This window comes from Mandrillus leucophaeus, unplaced genomic scaffold (genome assembly GCF_000951045.1).
Source record: "Mandrillus leucophaeus isolate KB7577 unplaced genomic scaffold, Mleu.le_1.0 Scaffold613, whole genome shotgun sequence".
Lineage (NCBI taxonomy): Eukaryota > Metazoa > Chordata > Mammalia > Primates > Cercopithecidae > Mandrillus > Mandrillus leucophaeus.
Window position 1 is genome coordinate 379,915 of NW_012106620.1, and position 4,584 is coordinate 384,498.

The window sequence follows — 4,584 nt, forward strand, 5'->3', positions numbered from 1 at the left end:
TAAATGTATTATTCATAATCTTGAATAATCAGAATGTTAACTAACAAGCCATACAGAAATTCTACTTTATTATCATGTAAGGTCGTGCACAATATAGCAATATTTTCTCTTTTTAATTTGGTATACTGAAACTCATTTAATTGTGTTAAAACATTGAAATGCATATTTTACCACAATCTGATACAATGGAAGATTCCTTAAAGTTAAGCCTCTTTCCAGAGGTTATAAATTGGCTGAGCAGCTGCTGCCAAATGATGAAAAGCAATTTTTGTTTGCACTCTCACCAATTGCAAGACCAAAAACAAAGCTTCAAAAATCAAAATCAAAACAAAGCCAAACAAAAATAAAGCTTCAGCAGCAGCCGTCTTATCATCTGCTGGCTCAGGAGTAGAAAATAGGTTTTAGTAAATATCTCTCATCCAAACTACTTTATGCTAATACCAGCCTGCTGAATCAGCTTCAAGAGTACATGTTTTATATAACCCTTAAGTTTTATGTTTCAGCAATAGTGTATGAATAGTAACTTAATTTTCCAAAATAAGTATCTTGAGCATATCAAAGTGCTACGTTTTCTTACTATTTTTCTTTTATGTTTGTAATATAACTACATAAAACACCTCTGCATTAGTCTGTTCTCATGCTCCTAATAAATACATACCTGAGATTGGGTAATTTATAAGGTAGAGAGGTTTAATGGATTCACAGTTCCACATGGCTGGAGAAGCCTCACAATCATGGTGGAAGGTGAAGGAGAATCAAAGGCATGTCTTACATGGTGACAGGCAAGACAGCATGTGCAGGAATACTCTTCTTTATAAAACCATCAGAGCTCATGAAACTTGTTCACTATCATGAGAACGGCATGGGAAAAATCTGTCCTTTTGATTCAATTACCTCACAACAGGTTCCTCCCACAACATATGGAGACTATGGGAGCTACAATTCAAGAAGAGGTTTGGGTAGGAACACAGTCAAACCGTATCAACCTCCTCTTCAAAACTGGGTCACCATTTTAAAGTAGTCTTCGACAATTGATTGTAACACAGGGAACACAGAAAGTGTCAGTATCATGCCTTGGAATAACAAACTTTGAGCCATCAGATGAGAGGCAAAGAGAACCAAAGTTTTTAATTTAATAAGATAATTTTAAACTTCTTCAAAAAATTAGAATCTCTAGATAAAATCTAGAAAAATTTATTTTCCCTAATTCCCATCAATATGAGCTTTAGGTTTTCTTTATGGTGGCCTTTGTTTTTAATAAACATGTATGTGGCTACTTGTATTGTGGAATTATTATTCAACTTATAAGTATTTTATATATAAAAAATTAAGAATATATTTCTATTAGTTTTTGAGTCTATCTTACAAACAAATTATACTATTCTGTTTGGAAATGCAACCCATAAATAATTCTTTAAGTTAATTAAATTTTGTTATGTATTAAACTATATTAAATAGTTAAGGACATATATTGTTTGTCTAAAAAGTAAATTTTCCAAAATATGACTTCTCTAAATTGGATATATTAAATTATAAATGATTTTCTTTAAATTTTCAATATTGTTTCATACATAAATTAGAAATTAAAAAGGTAAATTCCAATTAAGAAACTAATCAACTAGATATTCTAACATGCCAAATTATTTTTTTAAAATCATCCTCAGTTAAAAAAATACGTAACATGAATGTCCTCCTTAGAATATCTCCAAAACATCTCCTTGACAGCACAGTCCAACTCTTTTGAGATCATGTGAAACCCTTACCTAATATTTTGTGTGTAATAGCCACATTTCATAGAATATAACTCTCTCAAGATAACATCTTAAGCCAGATCAGAAAAATATATAATTCCATTCTCAAAACTCAATATGAGTTGCATAACAAAATAAATGTCATATACAAAATGTAACTTGTAAAAATTAGAATCATGTGCATTGAAAAACATCTTTTAAGTATCAATAGATATCCTCTCAGCTGTTGAGCTGACAATGTTAACTTACTACTAACCACAATATTAGCACTAATGACAATATTGCTAACTACAATGTTAGCACTTTGGTTATCAAGAAGCAATATTTTCAGTGATCAACAAAATTTTCCCCATTTTATCGTACTATGACAGTTTATTATTTATACCTAAGTATGTCCTGTGGTTTAATTAAGTTTTAAGAAATTGTCAGACGGCATTGGGTTAATAGGCAATACATTACAACAGGGTCTTATTAGAAATAATGGGACATACATTCTCAGTTATTCTTTTAATGTAGGACATGGAATTTCAGGAACAGATCATTTGAGTTTAAATGAAAGAGGCTGTGTTCATTTCTTTCATCATTTATACCCAATTACAAGCATTCTCATGGTAAAGACATTTTTTTTTTCATAAGAGTAATATTATACTTTCCAAGATAATTGGGTTTTCCATGCTAAGCAAATTTGAATTTATTTTCACAGTTGATTGAGGTTGCTTATTAAAAGAAATTGGTCAAGGAGTGAATTCTAGAGACACAAGGGTAATTATAACATTCAACCCCTTTAAAAGGCTGTAAATGAGGTTGGCAGCACAGTCCAAGTCTCTAGAGTTCAAGTGATGTCCTTACCTAATTCCTGGGTAACTTCCTTTAAGGTCATGTTCTGTGTTTACCTGAGAAAACTGTTATTGTTAATTAATAAGAAAGACATAGTACTGAAACTGGTTTCTCAAATTATAGACAGATAGAAATTTGTTTAAAGTAAAATGAGTAAGAATGGAGTATCATACAGTTACATGGAGGATGTGAACCACTTTGACAGAGAAAAGCTGTCAATTTCTAGACCATGTTTAAAGATTTAAAAAAGGAGTTTCTAAACCCAGTATTCTATAACTAGCTTACTTTGTAATTTCTTAATGAGTATACTTCTCAGCCAAGGTATGATGTGCTACGTTTTCACACAGCCCAATCATGTATTGTACCTATCAAAATACCGCTTTGTTTAGATTTTACCTGAACTCTATCCTTTCCCTTAATACCATAATAAGGTGTTATCTTTATTTGCGAAGTAGAAGACATTCTAGATTAATGCCAAAGAGTTTTAAAAGATGAAATTCTGTGGTATCTTTACTGATTACTTCACCACTTGATTGAGCTCAACTATATTTAAATTTGATTTTTTTCTGCATTTTTACATGTTTTTCTGAAAATATTACAGTGTTTGCCAATATTTAAATTACACTAAATTGAATTATTCATATTTGATAAGTTAATTGGCTTTAGAATAAGATATATTTATGGTCATTCTAAGAGTTCTCTGTAATAAATTTAACAAGTTATTTTAGCAAAGGTCATTTAACATATATTGAACATATGGAAGGCACAGCTTTCCATATTTCACCTACATTTAAAAGACTGATTATTTTCAACAAATAAATAAATTTTAATTTGTGAATATAGATGCAATCTGATGAAAAATTAAGATGAAGTTCTATGAATAATTTTAATGTTGTTCTTTGAAATAACAAAGTAATAGTAGTTTAAGAATTAAAGAAAACAACACATTTAAATGCAAATTACTATGAAATCATGGAACCTACCTACAGCAGAAAAACTGGTACACAGATATACAGCATTCTCATTAATTAATTAATTTACTTACCCTCAATAACTTACAACTAAGTTTTAATTCTTAATATAAATGTTTTCAGAGAAACTAGCCTTTTTTTGTCTTGCATGTTGCAAAGAACTAGTAAGATTATTGCCATAATAAATTATAATTTGTGTTCAATTGTATTTACTGTAATCACCAATTGTTTAGTTTTTTTTTTTTTTAACTCTGAACTTTTTATTGGCCTCCTGCTCCCCAAAGGGTACCCTGCTTCTGCTGGCTTAATGCCTCAGAACTTTGGTGTCCTTGGTCTCAGACACCACTTTGCCATCCACTATCTGGCGGGTGGTGGTCTTTTGGATGGTTTGCATGGAGTTGCTGCTGTCCAAGGCATCACCAAGATTGAATTCCTCGCCATCTTCCAGCAGGCGGCGGTAGGTGGCGATCTCAGCTTCCAGCTTGACCTTGATGTTCAGCAGGGCCTCATACTCCTGGGCCTGTCGCTGTCCCTCTGCCCGGGTCTGTGCCAGCTCTGACTCCAGGTGCAGCAGGATCCCATTGAGCTGCTCCATCTGTAGGGCGTAGCGGGCCTCCACCTCCCTCAGGCTGTTCTCCAAGCTGGCCTTCAAATTTCTCACGGAGTCCAGGTCAATCTCCAAGGACTGGACTGTACGTCTCAGCTCTGTGAGCGTCGTCTCAGCAGCTTCAACCTCGGTGGACTGTGTGGTGACCACTGTGGTGCTCTCCTCAATCTGCTGAGACCAGTACTTGTCTAGCGCCTCTCGGTTCTTCCGAGCCAGCTCGTCATATTGGGCCCAGATGTCTGCCATGATCTTGGCGAGGTCCTGAGATTTGGGGGCATCTACCTCCACGGTCAACCCAGAGCTGGCAATCTGGGCTTGTAGGCCTTTTACTTCCTCTTCGTGGTTCTTCTTCATGAAGAGCAGCTCCTCCTTGAGAGCCTCGATCTCTGTCTCCAGCTGCAGTCGAGTGACATTGATG

At 34.2% G+C, this 4,584-nt stretch overlaps 1 pseudogene across 1 annotated transcript; it reads right to left on the minus strand.

The window, feature by feature from the left end:
- Window positions 1-3,801: 3,801 nt before the first annotated feature.
- On the minus strand, window positions 3,802-4,578 carry LOC105553873 (annotated as a pseudogene). The gene has a single exon (XR_001008227.1). The product of XR_001008227.1 is annotated as a keratin, type I cytoskeletal 18 pseudogene (transcript).
- Window positions 4,579-4,584: the final 6 nt, after the last annotated feature.